At 38.1% G+C, this 14,949-nt stretch overlaps 1 protein-coding gene across 2 annotated transcripts in view; it reads left to right on the top strand.

The window, feature by feature from the left end:
• Positions 1–3,437: 3,437 nt before the first annotated feature.
• PIK3R5 (phosphoinositide-3-kinase regulatory subunit 5) overlaps positions 3,438–14,949 on the top strand; it is a 106,090-nt gene continuing 94,578 nt past the window's right edge. The window contains exon 1 of one of the 2 annotated variants that reach the window (XM_001366740.4): positions 3,438–3,644. The gene's annotated coding sequence lies outside the window, so the exon portion shown is untranslated. The remainder of the gene's footprint in view (positions 3,645–14,949) is intronic. The other variant, XM_056814289.1, reaches the window with a different exon arrangement.

The following is a 14,949-nucleotide window of genomic DNA, read 5'->3' as shown; positions in this document are numbered from 1 at the left end:
TTATTTTTTTTGTGTGTGTGATTATATTGCTGTAGTCAACATGTATATTGTTTTCCTGGTTCTGCTTACTTCACTCTACACCAGTTGATATATCTCCTAATGTTGCCATAATTCTTACTTCTGAAAGGTAGTGCTTATTTCTTTATTAAAATAAAGCATTTCTTTGCTTGCAATGATGGCAGAGGACAAGAGAATTGATCCCTAAAGAGAAATGAGCTAAATTCAGTTTTTCCCAGGATCTGAACCCTAGATAGGGGTTGAGTTATTACTAAGGCAGCAACCAATCTGAGTTTGGATATGTACAAAATGTTCCAACGCTACTTTCCTATTAGTTTTAAGTCCTTTCTTCCATGTAGAAATTCATTAATATTTAGAATCTCAGCCTATCTCAGCATCTTCCTCAATAACTCATACAAAACATAACCCCTTTCTTTCAATACTGAAGTTCCCCTTGCAGGCTCCCTTGCAGATTGATGCAATCGATCATATCAATCAATCAAGCCTGAACTCTTCTCTTCACAGTTCCAAATCACCTATTTCCTTGCTATACATTTTTATCAGCTACTATAGCCCTAAGTCCTAAAACCTTCCCATTTTTCACTATTATTCATTCATTTATGCAACAAAAATTTTTTATGTCTTTCCTAAAAATATGGCACTCTAGAAATGTCTGACCAAGGCAGAGTACAGTAGTATTATCACCCCCTTTTTTCCTGAACATTTCTGTCAAGACAGAGCTTATCTACCACCTCCTGCACGAAGTGACATTGATGAGTGTGACTTTGGGAAAATTTGTAGCCAAAATGCTTGGATCTCAGTCTTAGCTCTGACATATATCAATTGTAGTCATGTCTCAAATTAATTAAACTCTCTAAACCTCAATTTCTGCTTTTGTAAAATGAGGATGATAACTATCTCCCAAGGGTGACCTTTAAGAAAGTGTTTAAGGTGTTTTTAGGAATCTGAACAAGGATTATTATTTTATTCATCCAAAACCAAGAATGACTTATCTCTTTTGGAATTCCACAGTATTACCATACTTCTTGTAGCACTTTCATGTTCTACTTTTTACATATGTCTATTGAGGCCTAAAGAAGAATTTCTATGAAATGCACTAGATTGGAAGTCAGGGCACTTGGGAATTAATCTTATTTCTGTATTACCAATATGACCCTGGACAAATTACACTCTAGAACTGTGTTTTTTTTTCCATTGTAAAATGAGGGATTTGTACCAGATGATGTATCAGAACCATTTAAAAATTTGTATATTCTTTCCCTACTTTCAGCTCAAGATGCTTTCGGTTTAGGTGTCCTTTGGGGAAGTTGTATTTGCATGTTTTTTTTTTGTTTTGTTTTTAAGAATTAAGGGAGTCATGATATCTGTCTTTGAGTTTTTTGCAGGGCTCATATGGAAAATGAATTGGGCTTATTTTGTATGTCACCAGAGGACAGAACCAGTAGACATGAGTAAAAGTTGCAAAGAGATAAATTTACTCTTGATATCTGGCCAAGAACAATTAGAGCTATAAAACATAGGTAGAATGGGCTACTTCAAGAGGTTATAATTTCAGATTCCTTTTTGGGTGTGGGTTGGATTAGATATTCACTTCCAACTCCAAAATTCTATGATTCTGCTATTTAAAGCAACAGGAAGGGGAAAATTATATATGTCCACATCTTTATGTTTTCTACAGAAAATAACCTCATAGATGACCTTGGAAATCTTGGACTACATGTGTGATCTAAGCAAGTGTTCCCTTAGCTTTGCTTAATTTTGTTGAAGGGGATGTTTGGATAATAGATCTGCTTGTATTGAAACATGAAGTATTGCTTCCTTTAGAGAGCTCTGAGGATATACTCTGATACAAATTAGGATCATAAGCTTCATAGGGCTGAAATGAACTTCAGAAATGATCCAAGTCCAATCCCATCATTTGCACATGAGGACATAGAAGTCTGGCTAAGAATCCATGGCCTTTCAAGATCAAATAAGTCTAAAACACAGTATGTAAGTCTAGGTCCTTTAATTTTAAATCTACATATATTGTCATTACATCCCCCATTACCTCTTACAAACATTTATTAAGCACCTACATTGTGCTAGGTATATGGGTGAAAATACATAGCTGTTAAAAACATAGGTTAAAGAAAGGATTGACTTTATTTCAACTTTGTATTTATACAAAGATATAGCTCTGTAACCTCATCACTGGCACATAGATTTGAAAATTGAGCTACAAATGTAGAAGTACCCTGAATGTTCTGAACTCTCCATTTCAGCATAGCTTTTTGAAATACCAGCATCAGCAAAGATGGAGGTATTCATTGGTATTGATCCCCATAATTTACTGCAGTTTTGTCTACTACCTGAATCTCACAGCCATCAAAGAATTTGACAAAGGAACCCCTCACCTCAGATCCTATGTTAGTTGGCTTAAGCTATGTACTGGGGATGAGACATCTGTTCTCTTGACCCTCTGATCCCCACAAAACGCCCTAACCTCTTTGTACTTTAATTTTTCTTTTTTTGAGAAATTGTGCCTCCCCTCCTTTACCTCCAAATGGTGTTATTTGAAATGAAATATTGTGCAGAAGTTGTGATGAACCGGTCATAGAGTTTTGGGGATCCCTCTATACTTGGGATATTTTCCCAAAATACATCATGTGAAATCCAGGATATCTAGGAATGCTTTGAATTTCAGAGAACTGGTGCAGAGGTGCCAGGAAGTGGCGAGGGGAGGGGAGAAGAAAATGATTTTGAGGCGCAAAGAGAAGTAAGTGACCTACACAAGTATCTAGCAGTAATTTAGTGGCAAAGCAAGGAGAAGCACTTGTCTCTTGACTCCAGGTCTAGCTAAAGGGGAAGAAAGTAGGGGTGGGGGTGAGAATAGGGGGAGGAGAGTATACTAGATGGAAAATGCACCTACTAAAAGAAAATGGAAGTGGTAGGAGGAAGTGGGGGAGCTGGGCAGGAGTAGAAGGAAGCAGATTCTTTAGCTTCCTCTTTCTCCCCTTATCGCTCTTCTCTGACACCAAACACTCTCTCGGGTTACCCCACAAAGAACCAAAGTTGTTGGACCACTGATCCAATTTCTTAGGGTCTTTGGATTTGTGGGTCTGGTTGTAATTTTACTCTTGATGATGAATCGATGCAAGTGTTTTTCTCTGTTATTTCTCCTGCTGCATCTAATCACAGAGAGGCAGAGAGGCAGACTTTCTTGAAATGAGCAGGGGGCTCACTAGTTAAGAAGTAAGCTGTTGAAGAGCTCAGAACCCTGAACACTCTGAGTAAGAGCTGGGCTCCGCTAACTGGGGCCGCTTCTCTGGGCAGGGTAGCCAGCGAGCTCCGAGTGCTTAAACTATAGGGCGTGGTAGCGAGAAAGCACCGGGAGTCTCGTCAGCTCCACTCCGCCCCATTTCGGGGCAAGACGAGACAGCTGGGTGTGGCTGGAAGGTCTGGCCCCGCGCTAGATGCCCCCGCCCCATGAAATTCAGACCCAGTCCACGGCAGTTGCTGTAGGACCCATCCGGCATCAGTTGAGGGGATTTGGAGCTATGTTTGGGATCGGACAGCAGCTGCATAGAACGAGCCAGGAGGCACCCCACCTATAGGATGGGCAAGGTGCCGGACCGGGGCAGCAGGTGTGTTGGCGAGGGCGGTCGAGTCTGGGGCCTGGTGCTGGGTGAACAGATCTTGGGGACTAAGGGGATAACAGATGGGTGCACACAATGGGGATGGATTTGGTGGGGGCGAGGGAGACGGAGTAGGGAGGGATGGAGGCTGGAGATTGTAGAGGATCGAGGATTTAAAGATTTAGGTTGTTTTTGTCTCCCTTTCCCTGATTTAGGCTCTATTTTAAACTGCACGTGTAAGTATAGATATATAGCTTAGCGACTTAAGTTATGTGGATAAGATTCCTAAATTGAAGATTGCTGTTAAAATTGAGTGGCTCAGGCCCCATGAGCGCAAACTGAATGCATGAGTTCAGGAGGAGGAAGGGGAGACTTAGGAAGAAAAAGGAAGAGGAGCTGAAAAGTACAGGATGTGGTCCAAAGTTAGTTAACTTTGTGCATATGTCGGGGGTGGGGTTGGAGTAGAGGGGGGAGGTAGAGAGGCGTGGTATATAGTTAGGCAAATTTGTTAGATGACCCATCTAATACCCCTTCTTAATTTTTATGATCCACAACCAGCGATGTAATGCCTGCATCTAAATGTAACCCATTCCCAGAAGGCCCAATTTTCAGATTATAAAAGAATCAGTTAAAATGTCATATCTAGAGTTGGAAACCTCAAATAGTCCAGGTCATGAAGGTAAGCTTCTGAAGCACCATTTGAATGCAGGACCTGGGACATTTTTATAGAATTACAGGCAGTACAAGCTGGTAAAATATTTAGATATCATCTGGCCTCTTACACATGAAGAAACTGAGGCCTAGAGCAAATGAAGTGATTCTTCCAGACTCGTTTTAGTTGGGGAAAGATCTGTAATTCACTTAATGTGTTCTCCCAACCTAGTGACATATTTGCATTTTAACTGGGATTTTCTGGAGTTTCAGTTTCTTAACCTAATACTTTAAAAGGGGAGGAGTCATTGATGGGCCTTCCTCTCACATGGTATAAAGGAAATTATGATTGCTATTATTATTATTACTAGTTAGCATTTATATAGCACTGAATTTGAAGCCAGAAGTCTTGGATACAAATACCAGATCATATCCTTACTTACTGTGCAAACATCCCAGAATCATCAGTCACTCAATGAGCTATTAATTAATTAATTAATTAAGCTATTTCCTAAGGGTCGGGATTGTGCTGAATATTGGAAATACAGCTATAAAGCAAAAACAGCCCCTCCTCTCAAGAAATTTCCATTTTAATAGGAGCATCTTCATAAATTGGCACATACAAGTTCAAGATCGAGTAAGAATAGTAGCAAATGTGTATGTTGTTCAGTTGTTTTTCAGTTTTATCTGACTCTTCATGATCCTATTTGGGGTTTTCTTGGCAAAAGTACTGGAGTGGTTTGCCCTTTCCTTCTCTGGCTCATTTTGTAGATGAAGAAACTGAGCCAAACAAGGTCGCGCAGCTAGGAATTGTCTGAGATCAGATTTGAACTTAGGAAAATGAGTCTTCCTGGCATTTGTACTAAATGCTTTTGCAAATATCATCTCATTTTAGTTTCACAAAAACCCTGGGAAGTAGATGATAGTATAATCCTCATTTTTACAGATGGGGAAACTGAAGTTTAGTGATTCTAACTAAGGTCGCACAATTAATAAGTGTCTGAGGCAGGATTTGAATTGAGGTCTTTCTGACTCTAAGCCCAGCACTCTTATTAAATCTACCACCTGGCTGCCCCAGAAGATGAGAAATACATTTTAGCTGGGGTTTTTAATTATCATTTTTATACTCTCAATCCGGTGGATAGTCTGGACTCTGGATCAGAATAACGTTTTTAAATGACAAACCAAAAACAACATAAGATTACAATGGAAACCCAAGTATATTGAAGTGTGTTTGTACTCATGCATGCATGTGTGTACACCCATGGTGGAGGTTAGGAGAAAAAGAGCATTTCAGGCATGGGAGATAGCGAATGGAAAGTCATTATGGTAAGGGTCATTGGTAAGAATTTAAAATATCAACTCAAGGACTTTATATTTGATCTTAGAGGAAATAGGGAGCCATTAGACTCTTTTAAGAAGAATTGGGGGGAGACATGGTCCAACCTGAGCTTTAGGAAAAGCACTTTGACAGTTGTGTGGAAAATGGACTGGAGGGAAGAAACTTGAGAAGGGAATTTAACTAAATGACTATTGCAAAAGTCCAGGTGAGAAGTGATGAGGGCCTGACCTAGGGTGGTGACTGTTAGTGGTCAAAAAGGGTCATTTTGAGAAATATTGCAGAGAAAGAAATTATGAGATATGGCTACTGGTTGTATATATGGGGTGAATGAGAAAGAAGACTGGATGATGGCATTGAGGTTTTAAATATGAGTGATTGTCGGTGTTCAAAGGGAAATCAGAAGCCTTCTAATCTAACTTGTACATCAAAATTGGTTAAAAAAAACTTTTGGGGGGCAACTAAGTAGAACAATGGATAGAGCACCAGACCTGGAATAACAAAGACCTGGGTTCAAATGTGACCTCAGACATTTCCTGGTTGTATGACCCTGGACAAGTCATTTTAACTTTTTAAATTTCAGTTCTCATCTGTAAAATGGACTGGAGAAAGAAATGGCAAACCAATTCATTATCTTTGCCAAGAAAATCCCAAATAAGGTCATGAAGAGTTGGACACAGCTGAACAATGACAAATGAATGTAATATTCCAGATGTAATTTAATCAGAGTAGAGACCTACATTAGCTTTTCATCTGCCATACCATATTGTTGACACATATTTAGCTTGCAGTTCATTAAAACACCCAAATCTTTTTCAGAGGAATTTCTGTATAGCCCTGCTGCTTCCCCATCTTTTACTGACAAAGTTGATTTTTTAAAACCCACTTTAAAGATTTTACTTCTATCCCTGTTAAATTCATCTTAATGTTGTTGTTCAGTCATGTCTGATTCTTTGTGGTGTTGTGGACCATAACATAATATCTTAATATTGTCCATGGAGCTTTCTTGGCAAAGATTCTGGAATGATTTGTCATTTCCTTTTCTAGTAGATTAAGGCAAACAGAGGCACCTGGTAAATGTTTGAGGTTAGATTTAAACTCAGGTCTTCCTGACTTCAGGCTCTGTGCTCTATCCACTAAATCACCTACCTGCTTGTATTCTAACTTGTTTGAATCTCTTTTTTTTCCATCTTGATTCAGCCATATGGTGTCTTTAAGCATGGTGTCTTGACATTTTGATAGGCTTCACCAAAGGAGCAAGCAGATACTTGGGACCCTCTTCTCAGCAGATACCTTGCTGCCACTACTTCTTTTACTATGCTCTCTAGTTCTGGAACCATAATCAAATTAATTCTACCATTGCTCCATGAAGTTGTATATCCATTCCCTTATGGCCCAATCCCTGTCACCAAAGTGACACTCTAGCTGCCATTGCTCCATGTATCTTTTCTCCCCACAATAAGTTCTTTCACAACCCAGTCTAAATAGTAAGTGACCTAATACTAATGATAATGTTATAAAAATTAGAAGACATGCAAATCAAATGCTTCTCACATCTGTGGGTAGGAGATATAGTCTGAACCAAAGAATAGATATAAAATGACATGAAACTGAAAAATTTCTTTACAAACAAAATGAATGCAACCAATTAGGCCAAAAAAGGAAGCAGTTGAATTGGAAAAAAATATTTGTGTCAAATTTCTCTAATAAGCGTTTGGTTTCTAGATATGTAAAAAACGAACACATATGTGTGTGACCAAAGCCATTACACAGTGGATAAGTGGGCAAAGAATATCCTCTCCAAAGATTTGCAAACTATTTTATTGTTGTATTGTTTGGTTTTTTCAGTCATGTCTAACTCTTCATGACTTCATTTGGGGTTTTCTTAAAGCAAAGCAAGTGAAGTGGTTTGTAATTTCTTTCTCAAGCTCATTTTATAGATGAGGAAACTGAGGCAAACAGGGTTGTTATTATTTAGTTAATCAATTGTGTCAGACTCTTTTTAGTCCGTGGATCATAGCATGCCAATACTGTCCATGGAATTTTCTTGGCAAAGATACTGCAATGGCTTATCATTTCCTTCCCCAGTGCATTAAGGCAAACAGAGGTTAAGTGACTTGCCCAGGATAACAGAACTAATAAGCGTTTAAGGCTAGATTTGAACTCAGGTCTTCCTTACACCAGGTTTTGTACTGTATTCACCCCACCCTTTAGCTACTTTTCTAGACACTCAGCTACTTAGTAGGATACTTATTAAGGTAAGTCAAAAGATACTCAAGAGTTCTCAAAAAGAATTGCAAACTGTTAACAACTATAGGACAGAATGCTCGAAATGACTGATAATAGGAGAAATGAAAGTAAAAACAACCCTGTAAATTGGCAAAGATGATAAAAGATGGGAATAGTCAGTGCTGGAGAGGTTGTGGGAAGGTAAACACATTATTATATTGTTGATAGGGCTAAGAATCAGTATGACCATTTTGGAAAGCAACTTGGAATTGTGTAAAAAAGGGATTAAGGGGATAGCTGGGTGGCTCAGTGGATTGAGAGCCAGGCCTAGAGATAGGAGATCCTAGGTTCAAATCTGGCCTTTGACACTTCCTGGCTGTTTGACCCAGGGCAAGTCACTTAAACCCCATTGCCTAGCCCTTACCACTCTTCTGCCTTGGAACCAATACACAGTATTGATTTCAAGATGGAAGGTAAGGGTTTATAAAAGGGGGGGAGGCAGTTAAAATGTCCAAAAATTCCCAGAAATTCTACTACTAGGTGCATACTCAAGGAGGCCATTGGCAAGTAGAAAGGCACCATATATGCTAAAAAATTTATAGCAAGATATTTACAGCTATTTTGTGATAGCAAAGAATTAGAAACAAAGTAGATGCCTATTAATTGGAGAATGGCCAAACAAATTGTGGTACATGAAAATGAAATCTCACTGTGCTATAAGGAATTATGAATGTGGGTGAATGAAGGAAAAGATGGAAAGATCTACATGAACTAATACATAGTGAAGTGAGCAGAGCAAAAAAAAATATGTATATATAATATATATACATATAACCATATAAATGCAAAGAACTATAAAATATCAAAAGTGAATATTGCAAAATTATAAAGAATAGATATGAATAAAAACTATATAAGAAGACAACCCTATCTCTACTTATTTTCAGAAGGGGAGACAATGTATTTTCAAACTTTTTGGATATATTGATCAGTGATGTTGATTTTTTCTCTTCATTTGTTTTTAAAAATACTGTTTGTTATGTGGGATACCTCTTTGGCAGGAGAAGAGGGAAAAGTATTAGAAGAAATTATAGAGAAGTTTTAAAAAAGGCATTAAAATTTTTATTTTCTTTAAAAAAAAAAGGGATATATCTTTTTTAAGTCCAGGATTCTCTTTGCTTTTGTTTTTGCTTCTCTACTGCTTAGCAGAATGCTTGCTACATAATGAGTACTTAGAGGACTTTTTATCATTCATTTATTTAACCTTTTTTTTTTTGCCCAGTCTCACTCAGAAAAACATTCCTGTTATTCTTCTTGTCATTCCTCGCCAAACTCAATTCAGTTTATACTTTAGCATTTTGACACTATCCTTTAGAACTCTGCCATGATTTTGTATTTATCTCCTGTTAACTGCCCTTGCCTCCCCCTCTTCTGTAGATATCTTTTTATGGTCTATTAGTCAGTGAGTTCAATGTGCATCTCCATTGGTCTTTTAAAAACAAATGTCTCCTTTCCTTCTCATTAGTGGTGAGTATGTTTAGAATTTTATTCTTGAGGGATTGTCTTCACTCAAAGATTGATTTTTGATTTTTTCCTTTCCTTTTCTTTTTAATGAATAAGCATTTATTAATAACATAGTAGGTGCCAAGCACCATGCTTCACATTGGAGATACAAATATAGAAAGCAAAGTTGTTTCCTGCTCAAGCCCATGCTCTAATTGGAAGACATAATATCTTACCATCCATAGAATAGTCCTAAAGTTCTGTTTATAGCACCCCCAGATGATTTCCAAACTCTCTAAGCATTCACTGGGTTAGGGAATGAATCAGTGCTTCTGGGAATGTCACTGGTTTTCCTTGTAGAATTTTGGTTCATGAGATTGCACAGATTTTTTTATCTCAATCCTTTGACATCTCTTTTCAAAAAATTCTAGGGCACGTTAGATATTTTCCAACTTTCCTCAATTACAAATTCTCAAAATGTTGATTTGAATTGATTAATGGTTATCTTCCTTCCTTTCTCCCATTCTGTTTTATTTTTGCCCAGCACTTGGGACTTAGTGGAAACTTTGATAAGTGATTTTTGAATGAACCATTTATTCCTTATTGGTAAAAATCAGAGAATAAAGAAGTTGTCTTTCTTGCTTCCTCCACTTTCTAAAAGCTTACTTTTGTCAAATGGAGAAAGTATTAGATGTTCTTTTAGGAAAGGAGAGGTTCAATAGTTATATGAATAATTTAAGTCTCTCATCACCACTACAACATGCTTCCATGCTAAGCTTGTTATCTATTTCCTGGAATTCTCTTATAAATTTACTTCTTTGGGACTTTCTGTGTTTTGGGGTTTTTCTGTGATATAGTCATTGCATACATTGTATACAAGAGAACATTTATTCTCTTGATTTGCTTGTTTCCCTATGTATAATTTTGTACACATATTTACTCTTTTCTTTGAACTCTTGATATCCACCATTTCTTACTGCTTAAGAAGAGTGCTGAAGTGTTGCTCTTCACAGGATTGTTTTGAGGCTCAAATGAGATATTTGTAAAGTGCTTAGCACAGTCTGGCACATAGTAGGTGCTTACTAAATGCTTGTTTCTTCCCCCTTCCTCTCTCTTTCTTCTTCCTGGGAAGGACTTCTACCAGTGCCCAGAGCACTGAGAAGCTAAATGACTTGCCCAGGGTCAAAGCTATGTGTCAGAAGTGGGTCTTCTTCTCTCCAAGATCATCCCTCTTTCCACTATGCAACAGTTCTTTTACTCCATCTCTCTTCTTGGATCCTGACCATTTTTTTCCTGGATAATCCTACTCCCTTCATCCCTTTACTATCTTTCCACTCAAGAGGAGTTCCTTTGTATAACCTTAGCATTTTTAAGTATATCAAACTGTGAACAACAGGATTCCTCAACACTAGTCTTGACTGTCCCTTTTTGTTATGTTCAGTCATTTCAGTTGTATCCTATACTTCATGGTCCCATTTTTATTTTCTTTTTCTTTTTTGGCAAAGATACTGTAGTGGTTAGCCATTTCCTCCTTCAGCTCATTTTAGCTTTTCCCTTGCCTGTCCCATCGTATTTGAAAATGAACATTTGATTTCTTAGGCTTTTATTATTATCTAAAGTATTTAGCTTTCTTCTCTTTGGGCATTTTGCATGTTGAATTACTTACCTCTGCCTAGGCTCAGCTCTGTAAAATGTGCTATTCTGAAGTACCATCAAAAACTTTGCTGTTTTGTTGCTTAGAATGCCATATTCCAATTAATTCTTTGATCTTTTATAAATGCTATTGTAGTTTTCATCTTGTAAACACTGATTTTCCTTGGAACATGTAAAATTTTCCCCTTAATTTTAGTATAAATTATTTGATGTAATTCTCAAGTTTATGATTGTTCATTTCTTCTTGAATTAAATTGTGATTCTTTCTTTTCTAGTGTTAGGGTCCAGTAGGGCTCCCTCACTAGACTGTGAGATCTTTACTTTGCCATCTTCTTCCAAAATTTCTGGATCATTTTTCTGTATGATTTCATGAAGTGTGGTCTTCTTTAGGATCAGAATTTAAGAATATCCCAAAGGATTGAGGTAGTTTTTGTACCAGTTGACATGACTGGTCCTTCTGGTATTTAATGATGTTTTCCCTGAAAGGCTTAAATTTCTTAGTTTTTTCTAGATTTTCCACTTTATCTTTGAGTTTAGTATTATGGCTTTATAGAACTCAAATTTTCTTACAGTCTTGACTTTTTTCTTTGTTTGTTTTATTTGCTAAGTGGTGATTTAATTGTTTTCAATTATTCATTTTGATTATTCTCATCTTGTTTTTAAATTGTCCTACTGTATTTTTGCATTCCAGTGTTCATTTTCAGAGAATCTACCACTATTGAAAATGGCTTTTGTTCTAAATTTTCTAGTTTCCTGTTAGCCTTTTTGATTTTTTCCTTAGTTTTGATTTTTGCTCTCATTTCTTTATGTGATTCCCTTACATTCCCACAATTAAATTTTGATTATTTTTCTGCTTCTCATTCTGGATGTTCTTGGATTTGCATACTCTCATTTCAGAAGACCTTATAAAATTTATTGTAGTATCTTCACCTTCCTTATGGGAACTTTGGTTTCATTTACTTTGTGGCAAAATATTTTTTCATTGAGATGATTCCTTCCCCCCCACCCCCTTAATGCTCATTCATTTCTCTACCTTAGCTTTTATCTGTCTTTCTCCATCATCTCTTGATTTATCTATGGTTTCTTTGACATAAACATGATTCTTACAGCCAGTCATTTTCCTTCTCTAAGCCAGAGCTTTTGTTTTTCCCCTTCAGTCCTTACTTCCTCTTCTATGTTCTCTCACATCACTAGGGTTTGACATAATTTGTGGCCTGGAAGGAGTGACAGTGACCTGTTTGGTCATTGCTTCAAGGAGACTCTTGAGAAGCCACTTTAGATGAAACTATTCTCTACCTTTCTCAGTTTTAGTCTTCTAGTCTTTATTCTCTTTTCTGAGATTGACTTCTTATTTCTCAGTTTTATACTGAGGCCAGTTAAGTAGGGTTTGGGGAGGATCCCACAGGACAATCCTAGGATGGGAGGGAGGAGCTTCTGACAAGCCATTGCAATTGAGATTTTCTTCCACCTTCTTTTCACTGCTTTTGGATTGTCTATTTCCTCTGTTGTAGTAATAAATCACTGTAGTCAGTGTTGTACTTCTGGGTCTCTCCTTCCTCCAGAATGTTGTTCTGAAGGCTATATACTTCTCTAAAGCAACCCCCATATCCACAAACCTTTCCTTTCTCTAGAACTGTGATGGTGGACCTATGGCATGCATGCCAAAGATGGCATGCAGAGACTTCTCTGTGAGTACTCTTGCCATCCATCACCAGAGCTAGTTACTAGAAAGACAGAGGAACTTGGGTAGAGCTGCTCCCTTCCCCCTCTCTACCACACCTCCCTGCCCCTTTGCTCAACAGCCCAATGGAAGGGCTTAGTCCTTCCCCTAAGAAGAGCACTCAGGCCATTCCTCTCACTTTATCCCTCCCCTGTCTGGAGTCAGGTGGGCAAGGCAGGGGTGTGGCACTCCATCTCTGGGGGTGGAGCACACAGTCCCTAAAAGGTTTGCCATCACTGCTCTAGAACCTTGGAATAGTTCCGAATTAGTCTCCACTTTTACTGAGAATGATCTCCCTCTGACTCTTGCCAAGGGCTTAATATTAAAAGCCACACCTAAAATTGCAGCTGCCAAAAGGACCACAGAGCCCCTACTGTCTAATTGGCTATGGGCTGTGGTGTCAGAGAGAGGGGGAACCTGGGGACAGTAGAGACAGGTGAGAAAACTGATTTTTAGGATATTTTTTCCATAAAATTTATTGTATGAAGCTCTTTCAGTTAAACCACAGGCACTGGACCAAACTCTAAGGATATTAAAAAAAAATTCCTGTCCTTGAGGAGTTTGTATTCATATAGAAAAAAACAATGAATACAAGATACATTAGGTACACAATAATTTTAGAGGGAAAGACACTATATTAAGGCCACCTATTGGAGGTATCACCTGAGCTATTGAATCTTGATAGAAGTCAGGGATTTGAAGAGTTAAAAATATATAGAGAGATCATTCTAAGAATGGGGACAGTCATATAGAGGTGGGAAATAGAGCATTGTTTGTGTGAACAGCAAATAGAATAGTATTACTATGCCTTAGAAATGGAGTAATAGAGTAATGGGTAGGAAAACTGGAATGACAGGAAGGAAGGGGAAAGATTGTGAAGGTTAAAATTATATGTATATATGTATATATATGTGTGTGTGTATATATATTAGCTTAAAGAGTTTAAAGAATTTATTTACTAAGGATGACATTTCAACCTTCACTTGGTAGAGAATAGGTTTGATTAGTGTGAGGAGGGGCTTAAGCCAAGAACTAGGTGCTATAGTAGATAGTTGCTGGCTTTGGAGTCAGGAAGACCTAAGATCCTATCATATCTCAAACACTAGCTTCATGATTCAGGGAAAGTCATTTAATTTCTCTGTCTCATTTTTCTCATCTCTAGAATGAGGGAGCTAAATTTGACAGTATCTACAATCCTTTCTAGCTCTAAATCTATGATGCTATGATCCTAGACCCATGATGGCAAACCTATGGCACATTTGCCAGAGATGGCATGCATAGGCCTCTCTGCGGGTATGCATGCTAAGGACTCAATGCCCTAAGGACCCAGTGCACCTGTCCCTGCAGCACAGAGTTCTCCAAAATTCCTAAGCTGGAGGGAGGCCCAGCTGAGCTTCTCCCCTCCTCCTTTCCCCAGTAGGAGTTAGTAAGTAGGTCTCTTCAAGACAGCATCCCTTGTAGGACAAAATTGCCCCACCCCATTCAGAATGCAATGGCCTCTTAATTACCTTTGGCCTGAGTGAGACAGAAACAATTTGTGTCTTTACTATACAAAGTATTTTTGGGGTTTGGGGATGTGTCTTTTGAGTTTGTACTTTAAAAATGTTCAAAACTGTAGTCTAGTAATTTAGGAATAAGTTTTATGAATCAGAGGCTAGGCTAATAGCCTCTTCACAGTTCTATAGCTCCCTTCCTCAGTTTCTTTCACAAGCAAATTTGGGTTTAATTTGCATTCTTAGTACCCTCACTTCTTACTAGTCTGTTCAGTTTGCATTCAAAGGGATGCCTGCCTGAGGGAGAAAAGGTGGGCTGGAAGCTCTAGAAAACACAATAGTGGCTTGTCAGAAGTAGCAAAATCTGCCCTGCATCCAGATTAAAACTTGACTTTAATCCTTGACCATTTACTAAAAAAGGATAATTTGGAGGATACCTGCTTCAGGAAGGCTGGGACTTGATGGGGTGAATGTGTCAGCATATCTTTTAACCTGTGGGTTATATTTTCATATAAATAAGGAATTTTCTTATAAGCTTGGACTTTTTAACCTTTTTTTTTTCCTAGATTTGAGGGGATCATAGTTTATATAACTAGAGGGTAGCAGAGTGCTTGCACTCCTCTCTCTCCCTCTCCTTAAGCCTGACCATATCATCCACCCCCCTGCCCAGAGTCCAGTGGGAGCACTTCCTCCCTCCCTGGGTGAAGTAAGGGGGGGGGCACAGAA

This window comes from Monodelphis domestica, chromosome 2 (assembly GCF_027887165.1).
Source record: "Monodelphis domestica isolate mMonDom1 chromosome 2, mMonDom1.pri, whole genome shotgun sequence".
Taxonomy (NCBI): domain Eukaryota; kingdom Metazoa; phylum Chordata; class Mammalia; order Didelphimorphia; family Didelphidae; genus Monodelphis; species Monodelphis domestica.
Note: the sequence above shows the minus strand (reverse complement) of the source record. Positions and strands in the feature narration are given on the sequence as shown.